The 26773-nt window shown below is 42.1% G+C and overlaps 1 protein-coding gene across 1 annotated transcript in view; it reads left to right on the top strand.

Moving 5' to 3' along the window:
* CUEDC1 (CUE domain containing 1) overlaps positions 1-26773 on the top strand; it is a 1101926-nt gene that overhangs the window by 226879 nt on the left and 848274 nt on the right. Inside the window, exon 3 of the mRNA XM_078679741.1 lies at positions 802-859. The gene's annotated coding sequence lies outside the window, so the exon portion shown is untranslated. The remainder of the gene's footprint in view (positions 1-801; positions 860-26773) is intronic.

The following is a 26773-nucleotide window of genomic DNA, read 5'->3' as shown; positions in this document are numbered from 1 at the left end:
GTGGTAAGGAAAATAAAGAAGGTGCTGTACTATACACACCCTTCTAATGGGGATCCATTACTACAATTCCCCACTGTTGGCAGACTGTATTCTAAACGGGCACACTAAGGCTCTGCTTCAAATAGGGAGGGGTGTATTTGGCACAGAAACCAAAAAAAATTCTGTGAACGGAAAGTAAAAATGAAAAAAACAAAACATCACAGGTTTTAAGTGAAGTTAGGGCTCTGGGGCAGGTATTTGTCAAGGTAGGGGGATGGCGTGCTATAGCTTGCTTTGTAACCCGCCACCCACACGGAACCCAGGTGCTGTAGAACGTACCGCCTTATGCCACAACTTTACTGAGTTGCGGCAGCTCCTTCACTTGCTCCAGGGGACCACCACTCTTCCCAACATTCATCGGGGGCTTCTCTGTCCTCGTTGTCCTCGGCAGCAGCGTTGTCCTGGGCAGCAGCGTCGTCTTGGGCTGCATCATTGTATTGGGCAGCAGCGTCTTGACTGACAGTCTCCCCGAGTCCTGTCTCAGCTCTTACCAGCTCCCGCTTGTCACTGGTATTTGTTTCTTCTGCGTTTTCCTCGTTATCCTCTGCAATCTTTCTCAAGCTTTCCTCCTTTCCCCAAGCCTCTTCCGGATTGTTGTTGTTGTCCCTTTTCCCTGTCTCCTTTTCTCCTCCTTCTCTTGTCAGAGATTGGTTCTTGCGGCTCACATAATTGTCCAAGGGTTGGTCCCGCCCCAGGCTCGCTGATTCTCCGCCCTGTAGAGAAGAACTACAGTCCTTCGTTAATGTTGCCATTCTTTTCCAGGGCTCGTCGTCGGCATCGGAATCCAGGACGTATGGACCTCATAGCTGAGAAGTAGGAGGTAAGTTGGGGTTTCCGGGAGGTGTCCACAGTGGTTCCTCACAGTCCATATAAGCCGCGAGTCACTAAAGGGGACGAACTGAGGTATCTCCTTTCCCTCAGCAACCCCAATACCATCCCTCACCCATTGGTCATTTCGTAAGGACAAGGGTACTCGGTGGCAGTGGCTGGAAGGAATCCAATTCTTTTGGCCAGCAACTTTCACAGCGTTCCTAGTAGCAAGGAGGACTAACCCTGGCCCCTTCCAATGGGGCTCCAAGCACTTCTTCCGCTGGAAGTTCCGGAGTAACACCCAGTCCCCCGGCTGGATGTTATGACCAGGCCCCTGTGGTACAGGTGGAAGTAATTCCTTTATCTGTTGGTGAATAGAATGCAAACTTTCAGTTAACTGGTACAGGTAATCAGTCAATAAAGGGTACTCTAACTCTGAATACCTACGCGGGTGCGAGACGCTCCAGACATTTTCCAGGCATCCGAACACGACCTCGTAGGGTGAAAATTCTGTCCTAGAATGTGCTTTTGTTCTTGTGGACAAAAGAGCTAGTGGTAAAGCATCTTGCTACTGCAACCCTGTGGTCTCCTGAATCTTGTCAATTTCAATTTGAGAGTACTGTTGTACTTCCGAACCCAGCCTGCTGACTGCGGGTGATTTGCAGCATGAAACTTCTGTCTGATGTGTAGTCCTTCACAAACGAACTGAATAACCTTGGCATTGAAATGACGTCTGTTATCACTCCAGATCAAATGGGACAAGCCGAAGCGAGGAAAGAACGCCTTCAGGAGTATCTTTGCAGTCGCAATTGCTGTATTCTCTTTAGTGGGGTAGGCCTCAACTCATTTACTGAACGCACAGACAACCACCAACACATACTTCAAATTATTGACCCTGTCCATTTCAATAAAGTCCATTTGAAGGACCTCAAAAGGGAAAATGGGAGGTGCATAATTACCAAGTGGTGTGGGGGTACCCTTGCCAGGATTGTGCATTATGCACACCATGCAGTATTTTACTAAATGTGTAGCTCTCTTTGAAATGTTGTCAGTCTGCCCTATGGGGTCTAACAACTTGCAAATACCCTTAGCGCTGATATGAGCTGGCCCGTGAGCCAGAGTAACTACAGGAAGAACATATGCATCTGGCAACATCCATCTCTGCTTCCCTGACTTGTCAATCCAACATCCCTCATCATTCAAATTTGCTGTACTTTCTTGCCACACTGCTAATTCCTCCACCGTGGCTTCACTCTGTATCCTTCACGTTTTCAAGTGTATCATCAAACATGGAGGACTCAGGCACTTACCTGAGAGACCTGCTACATTCTTTTCATTTGGTTCGGGTTTCCTTAGCTGTCTGAGCTGCAAAGCATTCCCCTTACCCACATCATCACTAATGTTATAATGGGCACTGCATTTCACTATGGCTAATTTCTTAGGGAGTGTCAAGGCGGACAGAATCCTATGTATAAGAGGACCATGCTGAATGCGTGTCCTGTGGGAAGTAAGGAACCCTCTCTCTGCCCAGAGCCTCCCAAAATTATGGGCAACCCCGAAGGCTGTCAGTATAAATATTAACAACAAGTCCCTTGCTCAATTCGCAAGCTTGAATAAGGGCGACTAACTCAGCTGCCTGGGAGGACTGATAAGGAACTCCTGATGTCTCAATTACCGTACGCAGCGTAGTAATTGTGTATGATGCAGTGGTGGTGCCATCTGGTAATTTGAAACAAGAGCCATCGACATATAGTTTCCCTTGGGTGTTGGATAAAGGAACATCATTCAGGTCTTTCTGTCTCTTCTTCGGTCCGGAAGATACAATCATGTATGTCAATATCGTCATTCTCAGAAGGGAGGGTTAGTAATGTGGCCGGATTCAGTGTGACACAGCTTTTGATCATAATCAGGACAAAAGTCTTAAAAAAAGAAGTGGGGGGACTCTCCAAGCTAGGTGGTGTCACAGGAAGTGACATTATGTCAGGAAGTGACATGACGACAGGAAGTGACATGACGACAGGAAGTGACATAACAACAGGAAGTGGCATTACATGTGCAGCAGATCTATCATCTGCACACATTGCAAGATTTAACAATTGAAGCTGTAAAATAAGTGGGGGGACGCCGTCCACCCGCGTGGTACCCCTACTCATGCCCTGAAAAGCAGTAATCTATTCAGCTATCCTCATAAAATACAGATCTATGATCTGCACAGTATGTGTCATTTGCAGCAGGCATACTAAGCCTCTGTGCTACTTTATGGAGAGTCAGAATCGGCACTAGACAAAACTCCAATCTCTCTCTCTAGCAGGAGCATTATTCAGAGGAGTAATCTTGACATTTTTGATATTGCCTGAAATTGGGCACACAAGGAACTCTGCTGTAGATGTTTTTAAATCACATGTTATTGCTAAACACAGCAACACCCCCTACTCCCGGGTCAGCGCCCCCTCCCCAGTTCAGCACCCAGTGCGGCCGCACCATTTGTACTGCACTAAAGCCGGCCCTGCATGGCACACAACAACAAACACATACCATAAACAATTCAGACCCTTAGACTTTTTCAACGATTATTAACAGTATCAGAATTATGAAAAAAGTGATTTTGTTGCGCATAATTAGAATTTAAAAATTTCAATTCAAATTATTATGAGACTGAAATCAACTTTGCTAAGGTCTGCAGAACAGGTAGTGAACTTTTGAGAGTCTCTGACACCTCTTCCCTTCAAACCACATCATTCTAAAGTATCACACTTTGTTAGACATTTCATGCCCTTTTTTCTCTCCACATCTTTCTGAAAGCCTTCATTTGCATATCTCACATGTTCCCACTATTACTGGGAGCGCATAGGTAAGTATCACTCTGAGCCCTCGCCTGTAAGGCCTGGGTTTGGATGTGCGTGCATGCATCCTGCACATATTGATAATGCACTGACAGGCACTGTGAGAAACTCACACTCCCATCCCCTATAACTTCAACATTCTCCATGGTGAGATATCATAAACACACCCATGACCTGAAATAGCTCCTACCTATTCATAGTGAACACTACAACAGAGTCTTACACTGCATGAACTAAACTACAGAAATAGAACTTCTTGTAAAAAACACAAATACTCACAGGGTGTGCACGAGAAATTAAACGTGAAATGTAAACTGGGTTTGTATCCCTGTCATAGAACCGTAGGTTATTTACTGTCATTGTTGCAAATCAAATATGCATTGGTTGGTAATACCAATACGATAGAATGGGGGGTGTTGTATTTCCTGGCCCAGTCAGTCTCTACCGTGGCATGTTGTGTGTTTTCAGGCATCTATTTAATGTGGTTCAAGGATCACAACCCTCCCCTCCTCACAGCCGGTCTATGCATCTTTATATGACGCGGCGCTGGAAGCCCTCATGCAGATGACACAGACGCTCAGCAGTCAGCATCCTGTGTGTGCATTGCTGCCCAAACTATGTGGCACCTCGGAAACAGGAGCGTCTTCGTCTGCCAGCCTGAGACATTTTGTATACAAGGAGGGCACCTGCCAAGCCCCAACCTTTCCCCTTCAGGCCAATCCCGAGACGACTACTATGGCCAACAAAATCTTAGAAAATTTGGGGCAGCCGTGCGGGCACGTAACGTCGCCATCTTACAAAGTCCAGCTTTGGAGCAGGGGGATGGCGTCCCCCCTGTAAAATAAGTGGGCGGACGCCGTCGACCCGCGTGGTACCCCGACTCGTGCCCTGATCGTAATGTGCTATTGAAAGAGCGTTAGCTCATAACCAGTCAGATGTGCACTGGTGAGGTACTGTGTCCTTATCTTATTCAAAAGTGTATCCACAGCATGGGGTACCATAACTTTGAGGTCAGTATTGAGTACGACTCCTGCCGATTGTATTATTGAGACGGCCACAGCTGCAACCGCTCTAAGACAGCTTGGGAGGGCCCGGGCGACAGAGTCAAGCACGGAAGAGAAATAAGCACACAGACATTGCTTATCTCTAAATTGCTGTGTCAAAACAGAAAGCGCACAACTACCCAGCTCATGGACGTACAATACGAAGCATTTAGCGTAATTTGGGGTACCAAGCACTGGAGCCAAGCAAAGTGCAGTTTTGAATTGCTAAAAAAAGACTGCTGACACTGGTGTCCTAGGCAAGGGTTCATGCACATCCTTTGGGGTTAGCGCAAGCAGGGGCTTAGTAAGCATCGAATAGCCAGGTATCCACTGCCTCCAATAGTAAGTGATACCTGTGAAAGCAAGCACGTCTTTGAGTTTGCGGGACAGACATTTTAACAATGGTACTGATGTGCTCAGGGGTCAATCTCCTACCCTCCTTTGACAGTAAGTGACCTCCTGATGATACTGAAATTTGGAAAGGGATACTTTATGTCAATGTAGAGCTAAATGTAGCAGCATTGTATTGTTTCTGCAACCTCGTTCTGTATCCAAGGCGATGAGTAAGTCATCGACATACTGAAGCAATACATTACCTGTAGGGAGTGACAAGGAATCCAGGTGACCGTTTAATGCCTGACTATACAGACTTTCTGTATAGCCTTGAGGAGCGTGGCAGAATCTAAAACTTCTACCAGCGACGGTGAACCCAAACAGATATCTGCTATCAGGATGAATGGGAATACTAAAGAATACATTTTTCAAGTCAATGACAGAAAAGAATGTAGCAGGAAAAGGAATCATCGTCAAGAGAGTCATAATGTCAGGGACCGCCTGAAACTGGGGATTGACTATTTTGTTAATTTCACGCAAATCAATCACAAAACGATAAACATCGTCATGATACTTAGAGGGACCCGAAGGCATCCTTTTAAGAATGGGAAAAATAGGGCTATTGCAAACATTAGCAGTTGTCTCCTCAACCACTCCTTTCTCAATCAAATCTTGCACAATCTTTATTAAAACTCACTCACCTGCCTGTGGTTTCTTATACTGAGGAATACGGGATAAAATAGCACCTTCCTTGACACGAATCGAAACAGGCAATATCTGCAACAAACCCACATCTGTGTTGCCCGTTGCCCACAATGTGGGTGGCACATCTTTAAATTTAGCAGTTAGGGCGCATCTTTAGACAGACACTGCTTAGCGCACACCGCTCTTCAAATCAATAAAGGGTTCTGGCCCATAATCAGCAAGGCTAGGCCAATCTATACTCTAAACAACATAACAAATGCCAATACTGATACTTATTCAACAAATCACTACTCACAATCACATGTGACACTCAAAGTGATTGGAAAAATAACTCTACTCTTTTTTGAGTAGATATATATATATTTTTAAAAAAATATTTTTATTGAATAATTTTCTCGTTTTATGCAGACAAGAAACAAGCAGAGCGGCTTATGCCATATATTACAAAAACTAACAGGGCAGCATGTTATACATTAATACAAAAAAGAAAAAAATGAAATATATATACATGATGTGAGATACTAAAAAAACAAGTAAAAAAAAACCAAAAAGACCCTAAAGTAAACAAGAAAGAGGAGAAAAAACAAGAAGCGATAGCAAATTTTTAAACTTTGCACCATTTCGTTACAGGTGCCCATATTTTCATTCCCATTCTCTTTTTCCTACTACCCGTGGTCCTATATATAGCCAGCTCTAAATTATACTTAGCAAGTACCCCTGCCCTCCAGGTCTCAAAAGAGGGGGGGCCAGCACTGATCCATTTGCGTGTAATACAAGACCGTATAAGCGCCATACAGATGAACAGAAAATGTTTCCTCTCATCAGAAACTGCGTCTGATGTTACCCCGATCAGTACCATTTCCCCGGTTATGCACACTGTTGTCTGCAACAAAATAGTCAAAAATCGTTCAATAGAGGAAAAAATTTTGGACATGAAAAAAACATATGTGCAGCTGCATGTTCCCCACATCTGCTGCAAGATGTAGCCACCGTTGTCACCCACTTCGAGATCTTACCGGGAGTATAATAAAGATCAAATATTGCCATATAGTGTTGTGATCGTGACCATCCTGTGATTAAGATTTCATTAGCTAATCTGATTGATTCCTCTAACTTAACTGAGTCCCGGTCTAATTTTGCTGCCCATTTACTCTGATATCTCCCTATATCATCCGAGCATGACTCCAACAGGATTTTATAATATATTCCAATTGAGGTTTTCCTAAACATACAATCAATAATAGGGATTATCTTTAGATGTGATTCTAATTTATTAATATAGCTATGGATTTGCAGGTACTTGAAGTAATCAAGACCAGATAAATTACATTTTTCTTGAAGGTCAGGAAAGGAAAGAAGAGATCCCTCACTGATTACATCACCTAACCAGTGGATAACCTTCATACGCCATCAGTACATCACATGATCATAACAAATTGATGGTAGAATGCCTGATGTATTAAAAGGTGTATATAGCGTTACTTTTGGAATTCCTAAATGTCGTTTAATGAATCTCCATGCCACATATGCTGCTTTTAATATCTTGAATCTAGTTTTTTTAAATAACTTGGCTCAATTATTTTAATCAGGCAACTCCTACATTCCATTCCCAAAGCAAATTTGAATATAGAAGGGGAATGACTCGGAGATAATCTTGCCTTTTCACCAATTACTGGTGGGGAAATATATTGTAGTATGGAGGCCAAATAGTAGTACAAAAAATACGGTTTGCCCGAGCCTCCTCTTTCTTTAGGCAATATCATTTTTTATGTGCACATCTATGTCGCTTGTAACTCCATAAAAACCTTGCAGACATTCTATCTAACTGTTTAAAGCGGAGGCAAGATGGCGACCGCTTGCTTAGCGGTGTGAGCTGCTTCCCGTTTTGCTCCCTGACTCCCGGACCCGAAGAAAGAGCGGCGCTGAATAAAGAAAGCTCTGACCGCCTGAACTGCTATGCACCTGCAGCTGAACTCACAGTGCTGTTCGGCTTGAAAAAAATTAACATCGTTTCGCTCGCAACAGTATCAACTGTCCGCGCTGAGTATTATCTTGGAACTCATCCCTGGGCTCCCCCCGCTGGTACTACTGGTTGGGACTTACCGCTTGAAAGATTACGGTGGTTCTTTCGCGTCTCAGGATTAATTGGTCCCTTGGAGCCTTAAAAAAAAGAACTCTGCCGATGCTGGATTCCTCCGGCTCCCCCCTTGGTTGTTTTTCATGTGGCTTTATCTCGCCAAGCTGCCCCAGCTCCGTTACTGCACTCGGCGTTCTCCGTTTTGCTGGATTAAACAACCACTGCTTTATTCTGTTCCTCATTTAATCGTTATGCCACCCAAAAATCCCAATCCTCAGGTGAAGCCGGTGAAGTTGCCAAACACTCGCAGCGGAAAGAACAAGCATGCTGTTACCGATGGTGTCGAGGAGCTAGAAGCCGCCAATTCGAAGCGTGGGACGCCGAAACCCGGTGAGTCTACCTCTGCATCTGCTTCTACTTTAAAAAAAGAGGGTGAGCCTTTGAGCAGGAATCCTAGCCAGACAGTACCTGAACTTTTTGAGAAACAAGCTTTCAAAAACGCTCTCATACAGCGCTCATCTACAATCTCTCCTCCAGCTGCAGAATTGGGAGATCCAGCTCAGTCTGATACTGTGGGCTCTGTATTGGTTATCGGGGGAAATGGTAATAATGTTGTAAATAATCAAACGCTATTAAACCCTGAATCTGAAGAAGAAGCAACGCATATCTCTGCGCCCTCGCCGGTGTCTGGCTCACCGTTGCACTGCATTGTGGGACCCGTAGTACCAAATACCTTGAGCTCTGCTGCCGGGGCTGGAACTAGGAACGGGGGATTCCCAAATACCGCGACTAGCTCCATGGCCAATACTGCTCCGAGTATATCAGTGCCCACTGAAACCTTGTGCCAAGAAACTGTTTTGGAGGCTAGCGAAAACATTTTCTCAATGTCTGATCTTACCTCCGATGAAAGCTTAGACAAAGACTGGGCCGATTATCCAGGGGATAGCAGCTTGGGAGAGGAGACGGGGGTAAGTGAGACCTTACCTGGTTCCAGTATAACTGTAAAGAAACACAGGGTCAGGAGATCATCATCATCTAGGAATAGATCTAATGGCGCAGAGGACTATCTGCCCCCACAGCCTTATTCCTTAAATGAACAAGCCATTGTTGAAGAACCCGATTCTGATCCCTGCCCGGAGGTGACTCTTTCCATGATTTATCAAACAATGCTGGCTCACAGATCAGATACTAAAATGGAGATTGCCCGTACACAAGGTACATGTCAAAAAGTGAAAAACGCTGTCCGTCGCATTACCAAAATATGCACTGACATCACGGCTAGAGTGATAGAAGCCGAAACTAGGATTTTGACCCTCGAAGAAGAAGTTGCCAATCAAAATAAGGAACTTGCCTTTGTCAAATCACAAAGGGATGATGTAAGCTTTAAGCTAGCTGAGTTGGAAAATCAATCGCGTAGAAACAACCTGCGTGTGCTAGGAGTCCCAGAGAATCTCGGTGGAACAGATGTCCGGAAATTTATCTGTGAACTTTTCTCTACAGCGTTCCCAGAACTTACATCATGGGACTGGCCTGTGGTCATTGAGCGCGCCCATCGTTTCCCATTTCAAATTAAATCCAAGCCTAAAGAAGGAGACTACCCGAGAGCTATTCTGGTCAGGTTTAATAATTTTTTAGCTAGGGAAGCTATCTTCGATCTGGCCAGACCTGATAAAAAGCGCTCTGCTCATGGCTGTTGTTTTTTCGTCAGACCGGACTTCTGTCAGTCCACTGTTACTAAGCGATGGTAGCTCAGGCAACTAATTGCAGGATTTCAAGAAAAAGGCGCCACTGTCTACCTACAAAATCCAGCAAAGCTTAAAGTTATATTCAAAGGTCAAACGAGATTCTTTGTTTCAGAAATTTTGGCTAAAGAATACCTCAATTCCTTATGAACTGATGTATTTTTTCCGTAGAAATATTATCTAAATACTGTAGTTATTTTGGACTTAAATGGACTTAAATGGTTAAGTGGCTGGATCAAGCTGAATATTGAATACTAAATTTTCTTTTTTTGGGTAATCCGGGAGGGGGGCGGGGAGGCACTCTGTGATTCCAGGGACTGGCTGTCCCTGTGCCTCATAAGGTGGGTAGGGATGGGGGAGGGTTTCTGGGGTGGGCAGGGAGGGTGAGGTTAGGTGGTGGGGGTGGTGGGGGTGTAATTCAACATTAGTCGAAGTTGAGCAAAATATGATCATAATGATTGGAAATAAGCAGGATATGGTTTACTGTTCAGAATGGTTTATTATTGCCGTGATATTGGACATAGCACTGAACTTTGCTGATAATAAGTTTTGTCGCCGATTTAATAAGGAGCTCAGTTTGATAGACTTTGATTTTCTAATCTCTACTTTTGTCTTACTTTTTAATGGATAGGGTAATTAAAATTTGCACGTTCAATGTCAATGGTCTCAATGATATGAAAAAGGGAGGTATTTTGGCCAAAATTATTCATTTGCTACAAATAGATATCCTTTTTATCTCCAAGAGACACATTTATCTTGGGAAAAAAGGGATTTGCTAAAGAATCTGGGATTGGATCTGTTAATATCTTCCAGGCAGTCAGGCATCAAACGAGGTGTGGCTATACTTATGCGCCGAAATCTGGGCACAATAATCAAGACCTCTGCTGATAAATGGGGCCGCTGGGCCATGGCTGAACTCCTAATTTCTCACAATAGGATTATGATTTATTCAGTCTATGGCCCCAATCTGGACGACTCTGAGCTATTCAACTCCCTAAACTCTGAGCTCGCTCTTAGCACTATTCCCATCATTTTTTGTGGGGATTTAAATATTCATATCAAGTCAGAGTTCAGCATCAGACAAAATGAAAAATACAGAGGTCTGAAGCCACGATCTTTTAAGGCTCTGCGGAATCTGGTATTAGATAATGGTCTCTTAGATGCCTGGAATATTCTTCACCCAGATGAGCCCGGCTTTACCTTTTTTTCCGCTCCTCATAGGAAGTTTGTTCGTATTGACTATTTTTTTCTATCTCGGTTTTTTATGGACAAAATTGGTTTAGAAGTTCTTCCTAAATTATTATCTGATCACAATCCTCTCTGTTCAAAGCTCAATCTCTCCCTCGCTGGACAGTCCAAGAAATCAGCTTGGACGTTTCAGCGGAATTTACTTTCACAACCAGATTATATTCAGTTTATGTCTAATATTATTCAGGAGTTCTTCGAGATAAATAATGGGTCGGCATCAATTCCAATAGTTTGGGATACATTTAAACAATAGTACGTGGAGAGACATTAAAATATGCCAATCGTCAATTAAGGAATAAACGGAACAAATTTAAAAAGGTTTGTGATGTGGTTTTACACGCAGAGAAACAATTAGCTGAAAGTATCAAACTTAACAGATATATAGAGGAATCTCAACTTGACTTATCAATCAAACGCAGTTTAGTCTATACCCATATAGGCGATCAGGTAGCCTCACATCATACTCAATACAGGACAGAAAGCTATGAACTGAGTGAACAAACTGGTAAAGTGCTGGCGCAAAGATTACGTCAAAGATCTATTGCTAATGATATCCTTAAAATTCAAGATCTTAATGGGGGCATTAAAACCTCGAAAGAAGATATATTGGCTGCATTCAATGAATTCTACAAATTATTATATCACCAACCTGATAGCGTACCTAATTCTGCTATCATGCACTATCTTGACAAGATAAATACCACAGAAATGTCTCCAGAACACGCATAGCTTCTTAGTGCCCCAGTTATCTGGGAGGAGATTGAAGTAGCCATTACTGGACTTGCGCTTGGTAAAGCTATGGGTCTGGATTCTATTCCTTTAGAATTTTATCGAGTTTTCAGAGGAGTTTTAAAGCTAGAATTGATGAAGATTTTTTGTTCTGCTTTTGCTGGTAATCCACCTGAGTCATGGTCTCATGCCACCATAGTTATCTTTAAAAAGAAAGGTAAAAACAGTGAAGACCTAGGGTCATATAGGCCTATTTCACTAATCTCCACTGATAGTAAAAAAAATTCAAAGATCCTTGCTAATAGATTGAATACATTGATGCCCACTCTCGTATCCATTAGACAACATGGCTTTATATTAAAAAGAGACACTACAGACCACGTTAAAAAAATAATTGCATAATTAGATTGGGCTCAGGCCTCTGAATCCCCAGTCGCGGTGGCCCCGTTGGACGCAGAAAAAGCGTTTGACAGGGTCACCTGGGAATGTTTATGGGCTGTTTTGCTTTGGATGGGTTTCCCTAATACATATATCAAGGCAATCAAAGCTCTCTACTGTCAACCCAAAGCTGTCATAAGAATAACCGATTCTCTCTCCAGGGGCTTTGCGATAACTAGGGGGACAAGACAAGGTTGTCCTTGTTCCCCCTTGTTGTTCGCTTTATACTTAGAACCATATTTACGCAAGCTATCCTCTGATTCAGATATCATACCTGTAAAAATTGAAAATATTTCATTTAAAGTTTTTGCCTACGCCGATGATGTGGCTGTAACCACTACAGATATCAGACGTGCCCTACCAAAAATTATTTTTTTGGCTGAAGCATTTGGCGTTCTGTCCGGCTACAAATTAAACGTGGCCAAAACTCAATTAATCCACTCTGATGTCGGTCGACCTAATGACCTAGTCTTTGATTCTGAAGCTCAATATCTTGGGATAACTATTTCATCTAAGATTGATGAGATTGTTCGACTCAACATTGTACCTGTGCTAAACTCTTCTAACAAACCCTTAGAGAGATTAAATAACGTACATTTCACTCTTTATGGTCGTGTTAATATAATCAAAATGTTAATTTTTCCCAAGTTTTTATATTTATTTCGAACTATACCTCTCTTATTTTTGGCCTATTATTTCACAAAGATTGATAGAATGGTTTCTAGGTTCCTTTGGGAGTATCATCGTTCCCGTCGAGCCCTGAAATGGTGTTTCTTGCCCAGGTTGAATGGTGGGTGGGGAGTCCCTAATTTCCGGTTGTATTATTTCCTTATATCTTTAAGATATATGGGTATACTTCTTTTTCCGGATATTATTACTGAAGAATCTGTTTATCCCTCAGTTTATGAATTATTGTTAGGCAAGGCGGCTCCTCAATGTTTAGTTAAAATTATTGAACCCAGCTATTACAAAAAAAATCAAATGTAAAATTATTCTAGCTGGCTTTCTAATCTGGTGACAAATTAGGAAAAAAATTCTTTGTTTGGGTGAAATTAACCATTACACCCCAGTGTTTAATAATTATGCCATTTCACCTGTCTTGCATGATCCAATTCTAAGAAGATGGCTTCCTCTAGCAATTCAGGTTTTGGGTGACCTATATGAAGATACTCAATTCTCTTCATTTTCTGCTCTTCAAATTAAATATGGTGTACCGAAGAATCACTTCTTTAAGTATCTCCAGATTCTGAGCTTTCTAGAATCTAAAGGTCTTCTCATTCATTGTTGCATGAATCCTAATAAGATATTAGAAACTACCAGGAATGCCAAGAAAATAGGTCCGGTCTACCAAATTGCCACTAACCGATTAGAAGACGATTTATCTCTTATAGAGAATAAATGGCAAAGGAGGCTAGATGCTGGTAATATAGATATGGGAAGATCAATCGAGCTATCTATTAAGATACTTTTTAATGGGTCGCTCCAAAGTCAACATTATATGTTGATTTCTGATCTTTATTATTCTCCTGTTAAAATTGCCAGATGGAAGACTGGAGGTGATTCAAGATGTAATCGTTGTGAAGAGATGGATGCGGACTCCATTCATATGTTCTTTAAATGCGAGAAACTTTCCCGTTTTATTACTGATATCGAATTGTTTATTAATAATAATCTAGGGGTTGTCGTGAAATTTTCTCCTGAACTGGTAATTTTTGGCCTTCAAGCAGATCAGTCTGGGGTTAGATCTACTGCTGAAGAAGCTTTTTTGTTTATCTGTATGTCCGTTTTCCGTTTTTGTATAACCTCTCGCTGGATTGATTCCGAACCCCCAGCTTTTCATCAATGGCAGTGTAAGCTGCTTTCTATATATCATCTAGAAATGGCTATGTATAAGCTTAAGGGGATAAGGAAAAAAAGGCAAGGATCAAAAATTTGGGATCCAATCTCTAAATGGATTTAAGATATTTATCTTTCTTGGTGTCTTTTTTCTCCTATTGTACGTTTCTTTTTTTTTCATTATATGTATTATTCCTGTTTCTTTTATACTGCTCATTGTACGACTGATTGTTGAAATAAAGCAATAAAAAAATAAAAATACCTGTTTAAAGCAGCTGGAAGGAAATTCAAGCGTTATAGCACGGAACATGTATAAAAACTTGGGGAGAACCACAATTTTTAGTACATTGGCCCGACCTGTTAGTGACAGCATTGAATTTGTCTTTTCTAGAACCGCGTTAAAATTTAAATCCAGAACATTTGATAATGGAATTCCGATTTTAATCCCTAAATATGTGGCCTCTGTCACTGTTGTTATTTGTGAAGGAGGAGGATGGTCTTGTGCTAAGTATAATATTTGTGTTTTTGAAATGTTCAATTTATAGCCTGAAAAAGATCCAAACTTAGGGGCCGATTAGGATGGCGGTGAATCCGCATCCTCCGGGCCGGTGGAAGCCACCGCCGGCCTGGAGGATGCGGATTCACCGCCTTGGTTTGTGAAAACACCACCCGCCACATTATGATGGCAGTGGGATCAGCAGCGGACGGCAAGTCTGTCCGCCGCTGATCTGCGGTGGTTGTACGCAGATATGGTGGCGGTGTCTGCAAGACACCGCCAGCCATATCACGATCGATGCAGGCGGAAACATGCTTTTCCACGGCGGCTTTTCCGCCGTGGAAAAGCATGTGGTCTTTTGGTTTTGGGGGCATGTTGCGAGCCCCCAGGGTGTTGGGGGGTGGGTGGTGCACATGGGGGGTACCTAAGGTACCCCCCTGCTTTGGCATGCACAAGGTGGCAGGCACCACACGGTGCCTGCAAAGTTGTGCATGCCAAAGGTAAACATGCATATTTTACATTGCGGCGGGTGCTGCTTAAAGCAGCACCCGCCGCAATGTAAAATATACAGGATGTGACCGCCAGGGGGGCGGTCACATTCTAATTGCATTGGAGGGACCGCCGCTGCCCCTGCAGTCGGTGCCTCCACCTCGGGGTGGCGGACGGACGCAGGTCCGTCCGCCATCCTAATCGGCCCCTTAGTTGCTAAATCTTCTATTGTTGGGAATGTCCTATGGATATCTGTTGTTACTACTACAATGTCATCAGCATATGCCAATGCTCTATAATTCATCCGGGAAACTTGAACTGGTTCTATATTATCAACACTATTCAATTTATTTAAGAATACATCAATATAAAGGGCAAATAATAACAGGGAGCAGGGGCACCCTTGCCGTGTTCCCCGAAGTATCGGAAAGGAGGCGGACTCCTGCCCTGCTAGTTTAATGGATGCTGTAGGAGAGGAATATAGTGCTTTCAACGCCAGAATCATCTTTGGACCAAAACCCTTCTGACTCAAAACATCCCAGAGGTACAACCATGCTACCCTGTCGAATGCCTTTTCGGCATCCAACAGGGTAATACCCATGGGTGTCTTGGTCGCCTGGGCCCAGTCCATAAGAGCAATAAGCCGACGAATATGATCTGTAGTGTCCCTATTAGGGATAAATCCATGCTGAAAATTTGACACAATAGATGGTATTATGCCAGATATCCTAGAAGCTAGGATCTTCGAATAGATCTTACTATCGGCATTGATTAAAGATATTGGTCTATTAGAGTTCGGTAAAGTAGGAGGCTTATCTTTCTTCAGAAAGGCCATAATTATTGAATGTCTCCATGAATCTGGTACTCTACCTTTCGGTGCTTCTAAAAATGTAAGCAGTAGATCTTGTTTCAAAATATGTCGGAACATCCTATAAAACTCTAATGGGATGCCATCAGGTCCCGTGGCCTTTCCTAGTGCAAGGGAGAGAATTGCAGCTTCCATTTCCTCCCAAGTTATATCTTTCTCAAGAAAGAAATCTGCTCTGCGGTTAGTTTAGTCATGGTTCTATTATCGTTATAGTCCAGGAAGCTTTCTGACAAATAATTGGTTATTTCCTCCTTATATAATTTACTGTAATACTGTCTGAATACCTCCAATATCTCATCTAGTTTTTCAAAACTTTGTCCTGTCTGGTCCTGAATACATTTTAATAAATTGGTAGCCTCCTTTTGACAATTTTTTTTAGCTAGAATTCAACTTGTGTTTTCTCCCACCTCATAAACTTTCGTCTGAGTGACCGCTATCTGTTCTGCTAGTTTTTTTGCAAAATTCTCATATACCCTTGATTTGTGAATGGCTAAATCTGACATTATATCTTCTGTGTCTTGAGAAAGCCTCATAGCTGTTATGAGCTTAAGTTCACATTCCTGTAGCTTCTTAAATTGTGCTGCTATATGATCACAGGATTGTCTTTGGTTATTAATAGAATATGACGTCTCCCCCATACCCCTGCCTTAAATGCATCCCACACCATTTGTGGTGAAGTGGAACCGCGATTAAATTCTAAAAAATCATTAATCCATTTTCCCATATGCTCTATATATCGCGTGTCTGCCAATAGTTTCCGTTCAAACGTCCATGAATTGCGTACTGGAATACCTATACCATCTGCCACCAATTTTATCATAATTGGGTTGTGATCCAATATTACTTTAGGATAGATGTAATAATTAAGGTCCGTAACAAATCTAGGAGTTATAAAAAAATAATCCAATCGTACGAATTTCTGATGGGGAGCGGAAAAAAAAGTGTATCCAGGGGCACCCATACTTTTAATATGACCGACATCTACCAGGCAGAATTCCCTGACCAATCCACTCAAAGCTTTATAAACTTTGACTTTCCTGCCTGAATATCCCACATCACTAGTTATGTCAAATTGTCCCTCCAGATGTATATTAAAGTCTCCACATAATATAAGCGAGGCAGGCCATCCGGCAAGCTCGATACTAAGAAAATTTAATATTTCTGGATCGTCCAAGTTTGAACCATAAATAGCACAGATAGTCCAAGACTTATCCCTTATCCAAAATTCCGTAATCACCCATCTTCCATAGGGATCCGTTATTAACCGTTTGCAACTGCCACTCCCCCTCTTCTTCAGTATTGCAATTCCTCTAGTTGTAATCCTTCCGGTTTCTGGCTGCTCAGAATTGGAACAGACTTCCTATCAAACTTAGGCTTAAATGCTCTGAAACTAAATTTAGAAAGCTGCTGAAAACCCACCTGTTCACTATCTAACGCAAGGTGATCTTCTGTTATCGGTATTCTGTCACCCCCCTCTCACTTAGCGCGGGGACACGCCGAGTTGGCGTAACCATGCGCTTTATAAATGTTATTATTATTATTATTATTATTATTATTATTATTAGAGCCTTGTCTAGTACAACCCACCACCTCCATACCCAAATCCATAAGCAGATGTCTATTACTCCACGGTAAATGGGTTTCTTGTAGACACAGTATGTCACATTTCAAGGCCTGTATAATTTGTGCCGCCATTCCTCTTTTTTTTCTATTGTTCAATCCACAGATGTTCCATGAACAAATCCTTAGCCTAGCCATTATCAAAGGTCATATAATTTGACAAAAGTAATCCATAACATATTAAATTTCCTCTAAAAATCACCCTGCTAGTCTTCAAAATGCATATATATTTAATCATCATCTTAAAACTTCTGCTTGTTAGAACAAATTCTGCTCTGCTCTTGTTCTTGCCTGCCCCACCCACCCTCAACCCACAACCCACCCTCACCCACCCAGATTCCCACCCAAAAAAGGCAAAGGGACAAAATAGTCCCTCCGTGTGATGAATAGAGAAGCATGGTGTGTCTCCCCGTCTGCATCCAGTCCCCTGACAGTAAAAAAAAGAAAAAAGAAAGAAACAAGAGAAACAGAAAGTAGAAGCAAATTGTCATAATCAGAGAAAAACATGACGTCTCTGGTTCCTACATTCCTATTCTATTCTATACATACCCAATTCCCCTATGTTATATCAAAAATAAGGAACAGCAAATTAATGAAAAAAAGGACAATTAGGAGGCCTCCCTGAACAATGAGAGCCTATTTCATCAAAGATAGGCAATACTGTATAGGGAATGAGTGTGTATAATTATATTTATAACTGTATTAAGCTATCTATCAATTACATAGAAGCCAGTTGCTCCTTGGCCCTACTCTCAGAATTAAGAAATTGGGTTTTCTCCTTATAGATGACTTTAAGCTTAGCAGGATTAAGCAAAAATGCCTGTGCCCCCTTGGCCTGAAAGAGAAGTATGAGTTGGCGCAATTGCCATCTCTGCTGTCACTTGACAATAATCAGGTCTCACAAAAAATTCTATGCCTTTCCCCTTCCGCCTTCGATCAGGCCTAGCTAGGTCATACAGTGCTTCCGTGCAAGGAAATTGTTCAGGCATATTAGTATAGCTCTTGGCTTAGCATTCATAGTTCCTCTTGAGTCTTTCTGATGAAATGGAAATCTATGAGCCCTTTGGACTTCTACGTCCCACTGCCACTGGGTTAGCTTGGGGAATGCTTCTTTAAAAAGATCCATAATATACTGGCGTATGTTTTTTCCCTCACTTCCCTCAGGAAAACCCAGGACACGTAGGTTGTTTCTTCTGGATCTGTTTTCCAAGTCAACCAGTTTCCAATCAATATCCTCCCGTAAAGTCATCAATGAAGAGATCTGCATTTTGTGCCGAGTCATTTCATCTTCAATTGATGAAATTCTCCCTTCTGCCTCTACCACTGTAGAAGCCAGTTCGCTACATGTTTTTGCTACTCTTCGCACCGTATTTTGGAGCCTACGAACCGCCCCTTGTGTTCGCAGATTTTCCACCTTAGTATCTTCACGGTGCTGTAAGATTAGCCGATAAATGGTTTCTAATGTGACTTCAGAGTCTAAATGATGCTCAGCCAAGTTTTTAGTGACCTCTGCAGTCTGATTCAGCGTTGGTGATCCTGTATTTCCAGCATTATCCGACAACGCAGGATCACAATTTTACGCACTGTGCCTTCCACAGGAGACCATTGCCCCCTCCTTGTTGGTGAATTATCCTCAACATAGTCATCTTCCTGTATAGCGCCTGCGGTGCTTGCCAAGCTTCTATCATCCCTCCATTCCTCTTCACCCTCTATACTCTCCGTCTCTAAAGCATTAGAGAGGTCTGACATTGAATAGAAATTACCTGCAGAATCAATAGACTCTGTGTCTCCCATACATTTTACCAAGATTTCTACGGGAGTTATCCGCTCCTCAGACCCGGCAGAGCACAGATTTCCAGAATGACCATCCGCAATGTCCTGTGTGTTACTGATATGTGAAACCTTTTCCAATCCTGAAGATTCTACAGCTCTAGGATGTAATGCTGCTGCTTGAATTGTTTGAGGAGCTAGAGCTGCATCATTATGCGCCACATTAGCAATTGCCCTCCCATTAGAGTTCTGAAACATATTTAGATTATCAGGCATTTGTTGCTTACCTTTGGGTAAGTTTTTCTTTTTGAACATCCCCGGGATTTTCGGGGTAGTCCCTGATCCTGTTCCCGTTCCTCTAGAGTCTGTCTCAGGCATTGGCACTTTGTTTGAGGGTCGATAGTCTCCACAACTGCACCAGTGACTTCATGCTGTATGGCACTTTCTTGCACGGTAGTATTTCCCCCTGCGCTCTCCATGGCAGCTGCAACCGCGCGTGTCTGTGGTCTTCCTCCTTTAAGTTGTGTATTTAGATTAATATTTTTTGGAGGCGGCATCTCTAAATTTCGCCCCCGCCGACCAACACGTCGATCAGCACGCCAATTCAGCCGGGTCTCGGCGTTCGGAGCGTTCACGGCGCTCCCAGCCCTCAGCGCACACCCAGTGCCTTCGGCGTTCACACAGTCGTGACAGGGCGCCGCCACCAGCAAGCCGTGTAGCCCGGATACAGCCCGCCTCAATCCTCCGCTATGCACACCTGTGGAGCTCCTGAAGGTAGGATGCAGGAAGCACCAAACTCTGCGGGGAAATCGCTGGTGAGAGCGAATCCAGTCCAAAATCATCCCGGTTGCTAAGCCTTTCACATTGTGGTTTTTCCGGAGAAAACAGAATCGCCGTCAGGTAGGAGAGGAGCGGACGGAGGAAAGGCACCCCACCGGCTGCTCACTTGGATGCGTACGCATCCGCCATCTTGCCTGTGTTTTGAGTAGATATTTTAGAGAAAACCAGTTCATGTTATTTCAATGAAAGTTTTTCAAATTTTTTGAACCACAGGAAAATTACAAACAAAACAACACAATTGCTTTGCAATTACACATATAACACTACATTACACATTTTAAAACCATTTAACAAATTTGCAAAAGCTCTTGTTCCAAAGAAAAAATAGAATAGATAAAAAGGAAAAGAAAAGAAAAAGAAACCCAAGGGAAGGTTGAAAAAATGAAACAAAGTTTTCAAAGTTCCTAAAGTACAACACAACCCTGGGAATGTGTTAGCCAAACAGTAACGTATTCAGGTCATCAAATTCATTTTTAATTTTTCAATATTTGCAGACATATAGACCTGGGACCTAAACTCAAAATACTTGTTTGGACACACAAAGGTTGACACGTTTCTAACCCCTAATCTAGTTTGGCGGGGTTATCTTCAGAACCCGGAACAGAAGGAGCTAAAAGAACAAATAAAAAGTGCAGGTGTTACCATTTACTCATACCACTCCCAAAGCACTCCCCAAACACCTACTCCAATACTCCTTAGAGATTACCTTATAAAACTTTCATTAAGCACTGTGCATCTTCACTGATGTAGCAAAAACCACTATCAAAAAAAGAAGGAGAAAGCAAGGAGAGAAACGTTTTCATCTCAATCTGCACAACAATGCTGAAAACAAAATGTATTCACTTCTTGAAAGAGATGAAGCTGTCTTCAAGATGATTTGTTTTGGAAAGGATAGCGGTTGTAATCTAAAAAAACGTCTTTAGATGAAAAGAAACTAAAGGTCAAAAAATGAGGAAGCTATCACTAATTCGTTGCCTAACAACTGGTCATGAAGTGTGCGCAATCCTACATACCTCGAAAATCGTTTCGAAAAAATTGTCGACTTTATCCAAGTACTTTACACTCGATTTTGTATTTCGTAATAATTTTAAAAAAGGAGAGAGAGTTGATGGACCTTTAGTCTCCAGCAATTGCCATTACACGCAGCACCTACTTGCGCTTAGTTACTCTCTAGCGACATTGTTTGCTCACTTTGTATTCTTGCTTCTTCCACCCCGTCTCGCCCGTCCATAATGCAGCCAGCTGCATTGATTGCGGCTGGCCGTGCATTTTTATGACACTCGCACTTTAACGTGTGCCCGCCTACATTTTCAAAAAACTTTATTGAAATCCAAGCAACAAAAAACCTTCGATTCGTAAAAGTCCTCAACGTGCGAATATGATTTTACAAAGTATCACAGCGATAGGCTATCGCTTTAGGTGACAATGTATATGCTAGTTTCAAAACTATCATATTCATCTCAAATTATAATGCATCTTGGGAAATGTAGGCTGGTACACCAACAGGGACAATCCCATAGTTTTGTTCATGCATGACACATTACACATTCTTTGTGCCATATATTTGCACCACAGTCTTGTTTATAACAAGCCTCAGAGATGTGATACATCCCAATTCACCATCTGTAATCATAGATTATAAATCTCAGATAGTTCATTTAATTCGTCCACAGACGTGTTATACTTGACAATTAACATTGCCTCTCTATGCAATAGTGCTCTTTCCACATCGCCACCGTGTGAATCACTCCCAATCTTCGAAAAAATTGTCCATTTTAGCTCCTTCGCTGTGTGATTTTGGAGCGTCCTATGGTTTACCAAAGGTGCGTTCATTGTCTTCTTGAGGATTCTAGACATATATTGCATCATACGTTGCCGGGCTTTCTGATTGGTTTTGCCAATATACAATTTTGGGCAGGGACATACAATGCCCTACACCACTTTGAGTGTCACGTGTCATCGTGAGTAGTGAATTGTTGAATAAGTATAAGTATTGGCATTTGTATTGTTGTTTATTGCACACACCACATCAGGACCCATCGTCATATAGACGTCGGCTGGGGAGCAGTAAATCGTAGCATGCAATTTCTTCAACAAGTCCAAATCCATCAAATTCTCTCTACGATTGGACGTCAACAAAATGAAAGAACCAATAGTCAACGCAAGGGGCTTAGAAATGGGGCTCACAACCAGTACACCAGAAAATCCTACCGATACATTATTATGGCCAGACAGAGTCACCCCAGGGAGCAGGGAACGAGAAATAGAGCTGTTCGCTGCACTTGTATCCACCAAAAACTCCTTAGTTGAACCATGCACATCCGCACTAACATACGGACCTTGCTGGTCTACAGGTACCAAAACTGGTCACTCACCCTGCCCCCGCTGTCCTAGCTGTGAGACATCCTGGTCACCTCATCTGTATCATAGTCATCATGATAATACTGTTTGCCCCGGGGTTGTCAAAGTAGTTCTGATCAGTACGATCCTGCTATGTCCCAACAGTCTGAGCCATGTCCTGGCCACCATCTCTACAACCCCGTCCACGAGTTCCCGCCCTCTTGGGACAGCCACCTTCTGCAAAAGCACAGGACATTCGCTGTGCCAGTGTCCCTCCTCCTTACAATAGGCACACTTATTTGGCCCCACCGGCGTAGTATTCCTGCTAGTACGAGGAAGCTGTCGGGCCGTACCACCACAACCTCTACCATTCCCTCTAGAAGCCTGCTGCAACAACAACTTCGTCTTCAAAACCTTGTGCTTCTTTTCAGCCTCCTCCTTATGTCCCTGTGCTCATAATACTGCGCCAAATTCAAAATAACAGAAGAAGAAGATGTGGACCAGGTACTCTCGGAAGCTTGTAATCGAGTCGCAATCTCAGGGAGCCAGATTGAAACAAATCTATTGACAAACAAACACACACCACCTTCGATCAACAAGTCCTGCCCACTATAATCTAGAAATACACCTTCGAACTGAGTGAAACAATCAGACACACTCTCGTGTTTCTTCTGACGACAAGCCGAGAGCTTGTCTCAATCTACCTTTCGAGGCGAGATAATAGAATGCATATACGTGATAATGCGACCCGACAAAGCAAATATCTCTGCTTTAGGCTTCTCATCAGGCTTCCTCTCCTGGTCCCACCCAATTCTGCAACGTGATCCTGTGTGTGTACCAGTCTCCAAATATCAACAGGAACCAACAAACAAAAGAACATTTCAATATCTGCAAGTGTCAATACTGTTGAAGAAGCTGCCTCAGTCAATTCTTTATAATATGCAGTAGGATAAGGTAACTGAGTTTTAAGGGACAAAACCTCACTCCTTTTCCATGGAGTATAAACCCACTGTTCCTGGAAATGGGCCGCTACCCCTGGTCTACTAACAACATTTTGCTGATCCTGTAGCTCTGGTATTTCAGGGTGATATATGCGGTGGACCTCCCTTATCGGAAACTGAGATACTGTTGTTGGGCAGTCTACCCCAATAAGCAATCAGCATCACAACATTACCAAAACTTGACCAGGTGCCATATAAGCAATGTACACATGATCCTTAATATCATAAATAATCTGCGGTGCTGCATCATTGGAACACTGCTTCCAAAGTCCAATCAGAGTAGCAGACGTGTTTAAGAGCATGCTGTTGTACGAAAGGCTCATAATCTTTCATCACACTCCACACATCCTCCACACCATAAATGGGGTTGCGGGCCAACTGCGCTTCCTGATTAGCCACTACCTGTTTCTCTGCCTCTCCCATATCAGATCGCACCAACATTCGCCCCAGGCGATCCTTACATTTTGCCCAGTCTCTATCCTTAGGGCCACGTACTGGAGTCCCAATACTCTTGTAATGTCGGGGAATGGAGGAACACAGTGGGGGTGATAACAGATGTAGTAGGCACTAACGTCGCTGCTGGCTGGGTCATGCTTGTAAGAGCTGGCGAAAGGGATGCTGAAGCAATAGGTGTCGCAGGAATGCTAACTGTCGTAGTTGCCACAGACGGCAAACACAAAGAAAGGACAGGAGGTGTTGTGGCCAAGGCAGGCTGATCAACAGTAACAGAAGCAGAAACAGCAGAGACAGAAGAACTGGATAGCTGGGCCTGTGAGGGAAGAGCGGGATATACACTCTTTGGGGCATATGGAGGTGGGAGTCAAGCACCTAGCAATTCTTCCACAATAGCATCATTTTCTTCTCAGATTACAATAGATTTGTCAATTTTCAGTCGAAACCTCCTATATTCACGCTCAATTCCTATTTCCTGCTTCTCTCTATCATGCGCTACAGCTTTCTAATTCAATGTTTGCATCCTCCCCTTCCGATCCTCTTTCTCTGCTTTCATTCGCCTCTGTTTAGCCTCGTTCTGAGGGAATCAAACATTGACTGCCTACTCCTTTTCGCAAAAAACTTCTCCTGTAAAAACCCAATTTTTTGTTCAACAAAAGTGGCCCTCAACTCGGCATTGTCCCTCGTATATTTGTGCCATAACGTACTAAACATAATAGGGCCCAGGCCATGTTTTACATGCATATCAAAATTCAAAGTGCCTTCTGATTGATTGTATGTATGTTAGCTTGTTATTTTCCCCCTGTCATTGTTTTACCAACAATGTCAGGGGGAAAATAACAAGCTAATCACAAGCAATTATATTTAGAATTTTAACAGGACATCATACATATAATTAAACGATATAGTGCTCAAATATTATCAAAAAATATATATTTATTTTGCTTTGCATAATATTTTGTCAATTTTTTACCAGAATATCAAAAATATATAATTCTGTATATTTTAAAATCATAATGCAACAACACATGAGATGTAATCAAATAGATAAGAGATAGGAACATAATGATACTGTTGCCTAATGATACAATATTTGTTTCTCTTATATTTGTGACAGGGTCCAAATCACATATGGACAAAAAGGAGGGTCGGCAGTACATGGAACTACGTGTGTTTCGGCCTTTGTCAGGACACCGTCTCAACTTTCACTGCATTGGATACACAATTAGATACATTTCAGTATTTATATGCACTTATGTCAAATTGTCATTATAATTTAAATGTCCAGTGATACATTTATTTAATCTGTTTACAATAAAATCAACAAGGATACTAGTGGTTCAGTTGTATTTAGAGGATCTATAGTGGTTAAAAGCCGTGCATTTAGAGTGAAGTCAAAAACAGATTCTGGAAATAGAATATGTGGATAGTGGAAAGAATATATCGAAAAATCACTTCTCAATTACATTCTTTTCTGCATCTAATGGTGGTACATTCTGTGGCCTAGGTCTTGAAAAGGCGCTTTCCTTAGGTGCACTGCATGCTCAAGGTTGTGATAGGATATAGCAGATTGTGCCAACTGTGCATGCACCCACGTTAACAGGAAAGCACAAGGTTGAATAGTTTTAAGTCACCTATTATTATGTTCCGGTACGATTGATTTCAATGTTTCACATAGATAAAATTGCACAGAGTCCCTGAGTGTGGAAATAAACAATGCATATATCTGATTAAAGATGTTCTATAAATGAATTGCTATAATTAATTGCTAAGGCTTACTTCTATACCTTATTGAGTAACTGTCAGCATATTTATATGTTCAGTGGATAGTTTCAGGTGTTATAATTTTACTCCAAAGATTCTATTGGCTTAGACGAGTTGGTCTAGTTGCAGATATGTTTCTCTAATGAGAAAAGATAAGAAAAACGAAAATAAGCACAAGAGTCGGGTTAAGACAATGCAGTTTTAAAGATTTGCTTCAAAAATTCATATGCAATCTTAATCCAATTTAAAGTCTTACCTTATGCGATGGTAAATACCTGCAGTTTGCCCTATGTGACCAACGCTTCCTACTAGTTGGTGTTCAATATGCTCAGGACATCTGTGTAAAAACATGGAGTAAGTATTAACTAGTTAGCAGATGTGAATAATGTTAATGCCTAAGTTTACTAGAAGCGGTGGTATATTTTGATTAATTCGGAGGACTTTTATATTTGTGTATTTACTTCGAATCCTTCTGTCTCTATGTTATCCATAGAGGGAGTTACAATTATGTACCATTAGACAACCACAGCAGAGGGATTACTCTGGAGTCATGTGTAAGCCAAATTATATTTAAGGCGGGTGAGTGGTATCGGACGACATATATAGCTAGATCGCTAAAAGCCTAAAGTAAGCGTGCCAGATATTTTTATGTAAGGGGAGGTATAAAGTGTGTCTACCAAACCATTTACGGAGGCTTGAGGTATACATGCCCAATACTTGTTTTAAAAAATGTTGTACTTATATATACAGTTCGTTAAGATTTGTACCATAGAGTTCAGAATCCTTCTATCTCTATGTAATCTACACAGGAAGTTAGATTGTAATAGACCGAGACCCGAGATTACGGCATTGGATCGGCATCCTTGGGATTTGGGGGGGGGGGCGACCTATTTGTTACAAATTGCAACGGTTCATTATCAATGAATATTCCTTACCGTGTGCCGGCAGTATTGAGGTCTCACTCTGATAGCGTGCAAGAATCCACAATGTTGATGTGCCTGGGACTTTCCTGCTTATATAAGTTAGTTTCTCCTCTCACCGGGGTATCCTGATAGGGTAAGCTGAGTCACATGGCTTCATGGTTGACGCCGCGCTAGAACGTAACTGCGTGGACGTAAAAATAAAGGAAATAGAAACTGTATCTTGCATGTATGCAAGATCGACTGGTTATGGAATAGGACCTTGAGCGCCATATTGACTACATATAGATAGTTATTATGCTAGGATAATTGGCAGTTGTATTAAGGCTAAATGGTTAGCTTGTTTTCTGGCCATGTTTATTAATAATC

The sequence above is a fragment of the Lissotriton helveticus genome, chromosome 3_1 (genome assembly GCF_964261635.1).
Source record: "Lissotriton helveticus chromosome 3_1, aLisHel1.1, whole genome shotgun sequence".
Classification (NCBI taxonomy): domain Eukaryota; kingdom Metazoa; phylum Chordata; class Amphibia; order Caudata; family Salamandridae; genus Lissotriton; species Lissotriton helveticus.
Note: the sequence above shows the minus strand (reverse complement) of the source record. Positions and strands in the feature narration are given on the sequence as shown.